Below are 14,029 nucleotides of genomic sequence, written 5' to 3'. Positions count from 1 at the left end.
TAAACCATCCTTAGATCATGTTAAATATATATAAATATATATATATATACACAAACGTATAATTATCATATGTTATATAGTTCGTGATATCATCGGTCATATTGGACGGTCAAACGTTGTGTAAAACTCTTTTCAAAAACACAAGTCTCAACAATTTGAATTGCTTATCATGTTGGTATGGTTTAATTTATGTAAATATTAATCTCATAAGTATAATTTGATCGGAAAATTCCGGGTCATTACAGTACCTACCCGTTATAGAAATTTCATCCCCGAAATTTGATAGAGGTTGTTATGGATAACAATAAGAAGGTTTTCATGACAAATATAAGGTGATAATGGAGTTTTATCGTCATTGAGTAATGTAGATAAAACGATTCGATTATGCGAAGAATATAAATGAGACTATCGTAAAAGAGTGAGATGAGTAAAATATATTCGTCTTAACCGATGACGTAGTTATGATTGATTTCCGGGATTTAAGGTATTTAAAGAGAATCTTACGTAATAAGATTTGGTTCTTTGGTAATTAAGGAAATCAGGATCTTCTTTGATTATATGCAATAATCTGTTTCGATTGCTCTGTCGGATATTTCACTATAAATTCACCCCTTCGTTTCCTTATTTTTCACGACTCACACCTTCTATTCTTTCTCCCTTGATTCTTATTTTAAAGTATTCATCAATATGCTCAATCCAGTCCTAATTCTTGATATTCTCCTAACTTTTATATCTGTCATTCTTCTTTTTCATCTACCACCAGAAGAATCTATTTACTTCTACTATACTCTTGTGTTTATAGTATTTCTAATTCTCCCGTGTCTCTATATTGCTATCTGCATCGATATACACGGTTTGTAATTTCGGGGTTATTATCGAAGTTTATATTCTTCATTATTTTTCGGAGCTTCATGCTTTCGTTTTCTCTTCCCGACTTCGAGTCAAGCGAGTAATGGTCCGGAATTCGTAGATATGAAATTCGGAATGAACATAGCTAATGCTCTAAGAAGAAAATGGTAATAGAACGATTCTGATTTGTTAAATTACCAGAATACCCTGGAGAAGACCGAGTCATCCAGAAAAATATTCTCTTGATATGTTTAGAGATTAGATAGAATGTAAGAGTCGTGTAAATGGCACATGATGACGGTACTGTGAATCATCATGCTTCATTAGAAACTCAGCATGACTTACTGTAATATAATGACGTTGATCAAGTGTCATTATATTATACTAATCCATGCTTCAGTTCCCAACACTACTTCAAAACATTCATATTTTAAACTCGAAGGTTTCAGAATTTAGAAACTAACACAGTTTCTTTTATGTTGCAGATATTACGGAGAGATAAATGATCTCAGATAAGAATAGTTGTGAAAATATCGCCAGAAATATGGAGGATATTTATAATAGAATATACGAGAATATCTTAGAATTTCTAATATCAATGGATGATGAATAAGATTTGTCTGTGAAGGTTTAGAATGAGAAATAAGATGTTTGCTAACGATTTCAGCAGGCACAGAATCATTTAGATTCTTTGAAGGCAAACTTATTCTTTGTGATTTGTCCACGGCTTTCTTCATAGTTTCACATAATCCGCTTTTCGGGACTAAATTTTCTATCGAGCGTTCCTAACACTCCTTTCTTTATCATCAAACTTTTGGCCATTAAGATCATCTACAACATGCTGCTTCGTCAGCATTTTCAAAGTTAACTGATCTGGGTCATCGGTTATCAAACCGAGGTAGTTTCAGGAGAATTATGTTTTTAGAATGATTAATCACTGATGGTAATATTGTGGAATATAAAAGGTTCCCCAGTAACAATAAAGAGTACGCATATATATCGCGGTTATAATAAAGTTGTTTCGGATGAAAAGTCGGAGTTGACTTGCTGGAGCTGTGACAAAATTAGCTACTTTGGAAAGGGATTGCAAAACGATATTCGGTAATAAAAATGTCAAATGAACTAGAACAGATACGTGTCAAACGTTTACTCAGTTTCCGAGGGTTTTTCAAGTGCATAACTATATGCATCAATCTTTTCTTCCGTAGATGAAGTGCGGTTGGTTTATCCTCTCTATTGAGGTGTTTTTAAGATTCATGATAGATTTGAACGCTGATTGTAATCGTCGAGATACAATGAGGTTTAAGATGAAATCAAGTGGCATTCTTGAAGAAATGTTTAGTTTCATATGTTATAATCAATATTTTAATTCATTTTAATTGTCCAATGTCATTAGTCCACAGTCGATAGTCCACAGTAACAATCCAATAATTCATATATAGTTTAATATATAATATACGAATTAATTAATACGTGTCGTGACCCGTATACCTCTCAGACTCGATCACAACTCAAACTATATATATTATTGTAGAATCAACCTCAACCCTGTATAGAGAACTCGATCATTACTACATATAGAGTGTCTATGGTGATTCCAAATAATATATATAGATGCGTCGATATGATATGTCAAAACATTGTATACGTGTCCCGATATTTAAAGTGCGTAAAATAATTACAGAAATTAAATGACGATAAATAAAAGTGCGATAATTAAATTGCGATAAATAAACTGCGATAAATAAAATGTAATCAGTTAGCTAGGAACAGTTAGCTGGAACAGTTAGCGTGGATTCTTAACAAAAATTTTCATAGTTAATTTGTTTATTTCTAACAGATTTTATTTTGTCATATGTTTTCTTCATATGCCACTTGTTGGATTCAGGGAAGTCAAAATCCAAATATGAAATTGAATGAAAATGGTTATTCTGCGGTGAACGGATACGTATATCGGTGGTTGTAAGTAGGATAGTAAATGACTGTTGAATCAGCTTCGACGAATGTACAATGTAACTTATTAAGATGAAATCTAATTATTCCTCGGGTATTACCTACCCGTTAAAAAAAAAAAAATTCACCATTAATATTTTGTACAAAAGAACTTTTAATTACAATCTTTATGAAAACATATATACATATATATTTTCTTCAGATGAAATCATGAATTTAATGAGTTAATATGATATTAATCTCATTTGCTTTTCGGTTTGAGCTAGAATAAGAAATCTCTAAAACTTTTTGAAACCACATATTCTTCGCAGAATATCAATGAAGTTATGGATCAATACTTCATCGTTCATTATTGTTGGCACTCCTTGGTATCTATGGTGCGTATGATGTTGATGTTTGTGGGACAGATTATGATGTCGAGACGTGTGATGCGGATGTTGTTTGTTAGTGGTGATGATGGTATTGTTGATGTTATTGAGTGGTGTTGATTATGCTATTGGTGCTGCTGCTGGTGTTTGCAACCTTCGCACCATGTTCTCCAAAGCCGTCACACGAGCGCGAAGTTCGTTAACTTCTACTAATACACCGGGATGATTGGCGGTTGGAGCGAGCGAATGAACAAGATTTGTAATATGGGATAGTATATAATCGTGACGAGATACTCTAGAAATGAGAGAGAAAATAGTGTTTCGAATAGGTTCGCCGGTAAGTGCTTCAGGTTCATCGCCAAGAGGGCAAATTGGTGGATGGAATGGATCACCTTCTTCTTGTCTCCAGTGATTTAGTATATTACGAACCCATCCCCAATTCATCTAGAATAGATGATGGGAAATTGGTTGATCCATTCCGGTGACGCTGCTTTCAGAGCCCGAATGGAAATCCATATCGGCATAACTGTCAGAATCTGAAGAATTCGAACTAGATGCGGAATCCATCTTGTATAATGGGGAAAATGAATTTTTGGTATGGAATAGATTATAGGAGTTAGATTTGGTACTCTTCAATACATAATTTACATATGTATATATAATACCAAAATCCCGTAAATTACGAAGAATCTTTGAAAAGATATCAGTCAAAGTTCGCAATAACAGATATGCTAAGATAAGAATTTGTAATGACCCGGAATTTTTTGACCAAATTATACTTATGAGATTAATATTTACATAAATTAAACCATACCAACATGATAAGCAATCTAAATTGTTGAGACTTGTGTTTTTGAAAAGAGTTTTACACAACGTTTGACCGTCCAATATGATCGATGATATCACGAACTATATAACATACGATAATTATACGTTTGTGTATATATATGTATTTATATATATTTAACATGATCTAAGGATGGTTTAACATCTCATTGTGTACTAATGACAATGAGTTATAAGTATATTTTGAAACTACTAACTTAAGTTTTCAAAACGATAATTATACGTAACATTCTTTGATATATATACTTATAATATATAATGCTTATACACGTATCGTATATATAATGTATTTAATCACTTTTTAAGGACTTAAATACATAAAACAATATAAGTATATTCACAAAAGATAGCTATATTTGAATTCTCGTTCCGTTTCCTCAAGATTTCTATACGTATATCTAGGGTATATGTACCCGTATCATACCCAGCTTCTATACGTATTTACTATTGGTATATACACATCAAATCAACATCCTAATCAACATTATTACTGCCCTAGATATGAGGTAACTAAGATTTGTCAAGTAGTATTAATTATTAGTAAGAAAACAAAATTAGGAATCCGTTTCTTTCTTTATAAATTAAAAACGTTTTTATAAATGAACACCATTTCTTCACTCCATTTTCTCATACCTACACCCTCATTTCTCTCTCAAAATACTCCTAACTTCATACTTGATCATCTCTAAGCATTTCCCCCATCATTTAGCTTCAATTACAAGCCTTAAACACCATAAGAAAACTCTTTCAAGAACATATCAAAATAACCACCCATTTGAAGAAGTTTACTTCCAACCTTTTGATATAACTCCACCACTCTTTGATTCCAAAATTATTTCTTATCTTTTGCAGTAACTTTGTCCAAGTAAATTAAGGTAGTAACCTTGTTCATAATCTTATTCAATTCATATTCATATAGCTATCTTATTTTGTGGTATAAAATTTTAACAACAAGAACATAGTTTGAATGATTTCAAACTTGTTCGCAAACTAAATAGATCATTCTAACTTGACTTTTAAAATACTTCAAGACCTGTAATATATCATAATGATATGCTAACCTAACAAGATATAACTTGGTTTTACAAAGAACATCTTAAAAACTGAATCTACGTCGTCGGAGTGCAACCGGGGGCTGTTTTGGGTTGGATAATTAAAAACCATCTTGAACTTTGAATTGGAAGTTCATGTTCTAGAAAAATGATATTTCTTATGAATATGTTAACACATAAAAATTTCATGGTTTAACTCAAAGTGTAAGTATTTTTAGAAAAATGATCATTAAATGTTGTTTTTATGATGGAAAATGATCACTTTCATAAGTTTCACCAAAGTTTGACCTATAACCTATGATTTCGAATACAAACTAAGGTATTTTCAGTTCATATTCTTAAAATTTGACTCGATCCAAGGAAGTGGCAAGTTGAACCAACAAAAACGGAGTTGTAATGAAGAAACTACGACTAAAACAAGATTGGGTATCCGAAGCTAGTTTAGCTACGAAAATATTTGGAGAAAAAGTAAAATTAATAATATCTTTTCTAATTAATATGATATTTTATATATAATTACTTATGATTTGATTTTATATATTTCAGGACCACCCGTAAACAACACGAGAAGATTAATCATAAGACCTCATGATTGTACGCAACACGTCATTTGACAACACGGTACTTTATGTACGCAACACGTCATTTGACAACATGGTACCATGGGTCGAGATTAATTCTGATCAATACGAATACGATGGGGTCTTTATTTATTTTATTTAAGCAACTAATTGTGGACCACTAACATCGGACTGCTAACTACGGACTAAGAAAATATTAAAAGTATTAAAAGTATATATATATGTAACTATTACTTAAAAAAGAAAATATGTTGATATATTATATATATGGTTAGGTTCGTGATATCTATCGGAGACCAAGTTGAATTAAATACCTTCAAGGCAAAAGTGAGTTTCATTTGCTCCCTTTTATATATATTTTTGGGACTGAGAATACATGCGCCGTTTTTATAAATGTTTTACGAAATAGGCACAAGTACTAAAACTAATTCTACGTGGGTTTAAACCAGAAATATACCCTTAGCTTGGTAACATTAAACTACTTGTCTATGTACGGTAGGCGCGAATCCTAAAGATAGATCTATTGGGCCTGACAAACCCCATCCTGACTATGGGATGCTTTAGTACTTCGAGGTTATTTTAAACACACCTGATCTGGTGTACTTCAGAGGGTAAAACATGAACGTTAAGGCTTGTTACCGGGTGCCTACAACTTATAGAATACTTTTATACACTTGCGAGTGTACATATATTTATAAACGGAAATCTTGTTGTCTATTAATATATTGAAATGATTGTTATGATAAACCTATGAACTCACCAACCTTTTGGTTGACACTTTAAAGCATGTTTATTCTCAGGTATTAAAGAAATCTTCCGCTGTACATTAGCTCATTTTAAGGATATTACTTGGAGTCATTCATGGCATATTTTGAAAGACGTTGCATTCGAGTCATTGAGTTCATCAAGATTATTATTAAGTCAATTATAGTTGGATATATTATGAAATGGTGTGCATACCGTCAATTTTCGTTGTAAAGAAAGTTTGTCTTTTAAAAACGAATGCAATGTTTGTAAAATGTATCATATAGAGGTCAAATACCTCGCGATGTAATCAACTATTGTGAATCGTTTATAATGTATATGAACGGGTCCTTTCAGTTGGTATCAGAGCGGTGGTCGTAGCGAACCAGGTCTTGCATTAGTGTGTCTAACTAGTAGTTGTTAGGATGCATTAATGAGTCTGGACTTCAATCGTGTCTACATGTCAAAAGTTTTGCTTATCATTTCTAGTCGGAAATCATCTGCTTATCATCCTTAGGAAATTACCTGCTTATCATTCATAAGTGTAGACACGTTTTACTGCATTTACTGCATTGATAGTTTATAGACGAATTCTTATCTTAACATATCTGTTATTGCGAACTTTGACTGATATCTTTTCAAAGATTCTCCGTAATTTACGGGATTTTGGTATTATATATACATATGTAAATTATGTATTGAAGAGTACCAAATCTAACTCCTATAATCTATTCCATACCAAAAATTCATTTTCCCCATTATACAAGATGGATTCCGCATCTAGTTCAAATTCTTCAGATTCCGACAGTTATGCCGATATGGATTTCCATTCGGGCTCCGAAAGCAGCGTCACCGGAATGGATCAACCAATTTCCCATCATCTATTCTGGATGAATTGGGGATGGGTTCGTAATATACTAAATCACTGGAGACAAGAAGAAGGTGATCCATTCCATCCACCAAATTGCCCTCTTGGCGATGAACCTGAAGCACTTACTGGCGAACCTATTCGAAACACCATTTTCTCTCTCATTTCTAGAGTATCTCGTCACGATTATATACTATCCCATATTACAAATCTTGTTCATTCGCTCGCTCCAACTGCCAATCATCCCGGTGTACTAGCAGAAGTTAACGAACTTCGCGCTCGCATGACGGCTTTGGAGAACATGGTGTGAAGGTTGCAAACACCAGCAGCAGCACCAGCAGCATAATCAGCTCCACCATCAATAACATCAATAATACCATCATCACCACTAACAAACAACATCCGCATCACACGTCTCGACATCATAATCTGTCCCACAAACATCAACATCATACGCACCATAGATACCAAGGAGTACCAACAATAATGAACAATGAAGTATTGATCCATAACTTCATTGATATTCTGCGAAGAATATGTGGTTTCAAAAAGTTTTAGAGATTTCTTATTCTAGCTCAAACCGAAAAGTAAATGAGATTAATATCATATTAACTCATTAAATTCATGATTTCATCTGAAGAAAATATATATGTATATATTTCATAAAGATTGTAATTAAAAGTTCTTTTGTACAAAATATTAATGGTGAATTTTTTTTTAACGGGTAGGTAATACCCGAGGAATAATTAGATTTCATCTTAATAAGTTACATTGTACATTCGTCGAAGCTGATTCAACAGTCATTTACTATCCTACTTACAACCACCGATATACGTATCCGTTCACCGCAGAATAACCATTTTCATTCAATTTCATATTTAGATTTTGACTTCCCAGAATCCAACAAGTGGCATATGAAGAAAACATATGACAAAATAAAATCTGTTAGAAACAAACAAATTAACTATGAAAAATTTTGTTAAGAATCCACGCTAACTGTTCCAGCTAACTGTTCCTAGCTAAATGATTACATTTTATTTATCGCAGTTTATTTATCGCAATTTAATTATCGCACTTTTATTTATCGTCATTTAATTTCTGTAATTATTTTACGCACTTTAAATATCGGGACACGTATACAATGTTTTGACATCTCATATCGACGCATCTATATATATTATTTGGAATCACTATAGACACTCTATATGCAGTAATGATAGAGTTCTCTATACAGGGTTGAGGTTGATTCTACAATAATATATATAGTTTGAGTTGTGATCGAGTCTGAGACGTATACGGGTCACGACACGTATTAATTAATTCGTATATTATATATTAAACTATATATGAATTATTGGACTGTTACTGTGGACTAATGACATTGGACAATTAAAATGAATTAAAATATTGATTATAACATATGAAACTAAACATTTCTTCAAGATTGCCACTTGATTTCATCTTAAACCACATTGTATCTCGACGATTACAATCAGCGTTCAAATCTATCATGATTCTTAAAAACACCTCAATCGAGAGGATAAACCAACCGTACTTCATCTACAGAAGAAAAGATTGATGCATATAGTTATGCACCTGAAAAACCCTCAGAAACTGAGTAAACGTTTGACACGTATCTGTTCTAGTTCCTTTGACATTGTTATTACCGAAGATCATTTTGCAATCCCTTTCCAAAGTAGCTAATTTTGTCACAGCTCCAGCAAGTCAACTCCGAATTTTCATCCGAAACAACTTTATTATAACCGCGATATATATGCGTAATCTTTATTGTTACTGGAGAACCTTTTATATTCCACAATATTACCATCAGTGATTAATCATTCTAAAAACACAATTCTCCTGAAACTACCTCGGTTTGATAACCGATGACCCAGATCAGTTAACTTTGAAAATGCTGACGAAGCAGCATGTTGTAGATGATCTTAATGGCCAAAAGTTTGATGATAAAGAAAGGAGTGTTAGGAACGCTCAATAGAAAATTTAGTACCGAAAAGCGAATTATGCGAAACTATGAAGAGAGCCGTGGACAAATCACAAAGAATAAGTTTGCCTTCAAAGAATCTAAATGATTATGTGCCTGCTGAAATCGTTAGCAAACATCTTATTTCTCATTCTAAACCTTCACAGACAAATCTTCTTCATCATCCATTGATATTAGAAATTCTAAGATATTCTCGTATGTTCTATTATAAATATCCTCCATATTTCTGGCGATATTTTCACAACTATTCTTATCTGAGATCATTTATCTCTCCGTAATATCTGCAACATAAAAGAAACTGTGTTAGTTTCTAAATTCTGAAACCTTCGAGTTTAAAATATGAATGTTTTGAAGTAGTGTTGGAAACTGAAGCATGGATTAGTATAATATAATAACACTTGATCAAATTCATTATATTACAGTAAGTCATGCTGAGTTTCTAATGAAGCATGATGATTCACAGTACCGTCATCATGTGCCATTTACACGACTCTTACATTCTATCTAATCTCTAAACATATCAAGAGAATATTTTTCTGGATGACTCGGTCTTCTCCAGGGTATTCTGGTAATTTAACAAATCAAAATCGTTCTATTACCATTTTCTTCTTAGAGCATTAGCTATGTTCATTCTGAATTTCATATCTACGAATTCCGGACCATTACTCACTTGACTCGAAGTCGGGAAGAGAAAACGAAAGCATGAAGCTTCGAAAAATAATGAAGAATATAAACTCCAATAATAACCCCGAAATTACAAACCGTGTATATCGATGCAGATAGCAATATAGAGACATGGGAGAATTAGAAACACTATAAACACAAGAGTATAGTAGAAGTAAATAGATTCTTCTGGTGGTAGATGAAAAAGAAGAATGACAGATATAAAAGTTAGGAGTATATCAAGAATCAGGACTGGATGGAGCATATTGATGAATGCTTTAAAGTAAGAATCAAGGGAGAAAGAATAGAAGGTGTGAGTCGTGGAAAATAAGGAAACGAAGGGGTGAATTTATAGTGAAATATCCGACAGAGCAATCGAAACGGATTATTGCATATAATCAAAGAAGATCCTGATTTCTTTAATCACCAAAGAACCAAATCTTGTTACGTAAGATTCTCTTTAAATCCCTTAAATCCCGGAAATCAATCATAACTACGTCATCGGTTAAGACGAATATATTTTACTCATCTCACTCTTTTAAGATAGTCTCATTTATATTCTTCGCATAATCGAATCGTTTTATCTACATTACTCAATGATGATAAAACTCCATTATCACCTTATATTTGTCATGAAAACCTTCTTATTGTTATCCATAATAACCTCTATCAAATTTCGGGGACGAAATTTCTTTAACGGGTAGGTACTGTAATGACCCGGAATTTTTCGACCAAATTATACTTATGAGATTAATATTTACATAAATTAAACCATACCAACATGATATGCAATCAGAGCATTGGTCCTAGTGAACCAGGTCTTGCATTAGTGTGTCTAATTGATAGTTGTTTAGATGCATTAGTGAGTCTGGACTTCGACCGTGTCTGCATGTTAAAAGTTTTGCTTATTATTTCGTGTCCAAAATTTCCTGCTTATCATTCTTAGGGAATCACTTGCTTATCATTCTTAGTCTAAACACGTCTTACTACCTCTATTGCATAGATAGTGTATAGATAAATTCATATCTTAAGCGTATCTGTTACTGTAGACTTTATCTGACACGTTTCCTTAAATCCCTTTGTAATCTACGGGATCTTCTGTACTATGTATAGGTATTCTATATAATTAGAATATTATCCGATATCCGAAATTCTTTTCATATCGAAAACCCTTTATCTACTCGTACGAAATGGAACTCACCACTAGTTCAAGCCTCTCGGATTCTGATATGGAGTCCCACTCCAGCCCCAGAAGCAGTGTCACCAGAATGAATCAATCGATCAGTCATCCCCGATTCATCTGATGGGTTCGTAGTCGACTTAATCAATGGAGACGAGAAGAAGACGATCCCTTCCACCAACCAAATTCACCTTTTGGCGAAGAACCTGAAGCACTTACCGGCAAACCTGTTCGAAACACCATTTTCACTCTCGTTGCCCGAATATCTCGTCACGATTATCTTCTATCTAAAATTCTAAAATTTATTCACCGCTTGTTTCAACCGCCAATAATCCCGTAGTAATAAGTCAACGAGCTTCGCACCCGAGATGTAGCCTTGAAAAATATGGTGCAAAACGTACCAGCTTCAGCAACATCACTGGCACCAACAATACCACCGGCATCAACAACACCAGTAGCCTCAACATCACACACCTCAACATCACAATCTATACCTCGAGTATAATCATCGTTCTACGTATCGTTCTATCTACTTTATCTTTGTTCTACATATTGCTCTACATCGATTATCTTCGCTTTACGTATCGTTCTACCTCATTAATCTTCGTTCGACATGACGATTATGTAATCTCTAATGTTTTAGAGATCATGTAATCTAGTACTAACGATAAATCAAATGAGTTTAATATCTTATTGACTCGTTAAATCCATGATTACATCTGAAGAAAATATATATGCAAGTATATTTTCATAAAGATTGTAATTAAAAATTCTTTTGTACAAACTGTTAAGGGTGAAAATATTTTAACGGGTGGGTAATACCCAAGAAATATTTAGATTTCACATTAATAAGTTACACTGTACACTCTTCAGTTCTAATTCAGCAGTCATTAACAATACTGCTCAAGTCCGCACATATACGTATCCGTTCACCAAAGAACAACTATTTTCATTCAAATTCAATTTCATATTTGGATTTTGACCTATCAAAATTCAACAAGTGGCATAATGAAGAAAACATTGAACAAAATAAAATTTGTTAGAAACAAACGAATTAACTAATTGAAATATTGTTAAGAATCCACGCTAACTGTTCCTAGCTAACTGTTCCTAGCTAACTGGTTACATTTTATTTACCGCAATTTAATTATCGTAATTTACATTCTCGCAATTTACATTCTCGCAATTTTATTTATCATCATTTAATTTCTGTTATTTACTTTTACGTACTTTAAATCGGGACACATGTACACAATACGTCGGATTAATTCTGAGACAATACGTTGTACAATGGGTCACGATACGTTGAATTATATATTAAACTATATACGTACTACTAACTGTGGACTACTAACTGTGGACTGCTAACTTTGGACAATTAAAATGAATTAAAATATCGATTATAACATATGAAACTAAACAATTCTTCAAGTTTGCCACTTGATTTCATCTTAAACCTCATTTGAATCTTGACGATTCCAGTCCATGTTCAAATCTTTCATGATTCTTGAAAACACCTCGATCGAGAGGATGAACTAGCCGCACTTCATTTACGGAAGAAAAGTTTGATGCATATAGTTATGCACCTGAAAAACCCTCGAAAACTGGGTAAACGTTTAACACGTAGCTGTGCTAATTCCTTTAGTGTTATTATTACCCAAAATAACTTGATAACTCCTTTCAAAGTAGCAAATTTTGTCACGGCTCCAACAAGACAACTTTTACTTTTCGTTCGAAACAATCATATTATAACTTTGATATATATGCGTGCTCCTTTATTGATACCGTGGAACCTTTCATATTCCATCATATTACCATCAGCGTTTAATCATCTAAAAACACAATTCTCCTGAAATCACCTCGAATTGATAACCGATGATTCAGATATCGTTGCATTAAATGCAGAGGAAACAGAAAAATCGCAGATGATCTGAACGGCCAAGAGCTTGATGATGAAGAATGGAATGTTAGGAACGCTCGATAGAAAATTTGGAACTGAAAAACGGATTCAGCTAACCATGAAGGAGACCAAGGACAAATACAAGGACCAGACCCTATATTCAAAGAATTCAGGTAATTCTGGATCCGATGGAATCTTTAGAGAATATCTTGCTCCGAAATCATGTTAAAATCTTACGGAAAATCTTTCTTCATCAACCTTCGAACTTAGAAATTCTAAAATATCATCACAAATATCTTCGATATTTCTGAAGATATTTTCATAAATATTCTCGTCTGAAATTATATACTTCTTCGTCTTTCCTGTATTCCATTATATTGAAACTTCTGTAAAATCTAAGTATAAATTATGAATGAATTGTGGAGAAGTGTTGGAAATTGATGCATGAGTTAGTATAATATAATGCGCTTGGCCAACGTGATTATATTACAGTAAGTCATGCTGAGTTTCTAATGAAAAGTGATGATGGTTCACAGTAGATCGTACCACCATCATGAGTCATGTTACACGACTCTTTCATTCTACTTAATTTCTAAGCATATCACGGAAATATTTCCTTGATATTTCTGTTCTTCCGTAATTCCAACAGTTTACTAATAAATCGTGCTATTTCATTTTCTTTCTGATTAGAAGATTTCTTTAAATCCCTTGAATTCCGAAATTCAACCATGACTAATCAAAGGTTATGATGAAACTTGTCTCTCTCATTTCACTTTTTAGCGATAGCTTCATTCGTACTCTTCGAGTAATCAAATTGATTTATTTATATTAATCAAAATGATAAAACTCTATTCATCAACTCATATTCGTCATAAAAACAATTTTATTGTTAGCCATGACGACCTCACTCAAATTTCGGGGACGAAATTTCTTTAACGGGTGGGTACTGTAACGACCCGGAAAATTTCGACTAATTTTAAACCAAACTCTCGATACTATGTAATATTTTCGACACGATAAGAG

This window comes from Rutidosis leptorrhynchoides, chromosome 2 (assembly GCF_046630445.1).
Source record: "Rutidosis leptorrhynchoides isolate AG116_Rl617_1_P2 chromosome 2, CSIRO_AGI_Rlap_v1, whole genome shotgun sequence".
Classification (NCBI taxonomy): domain Eukaryota; kingdom Viridiplantae; phylum Streptophyta; class Magnoliopsida; order Asterales; family Asteraceae; genus Rutidosis; species Rutidosis leptorrhynchoides.
This window is presented reverse-complemented; position numbering follows the sequence as displayed.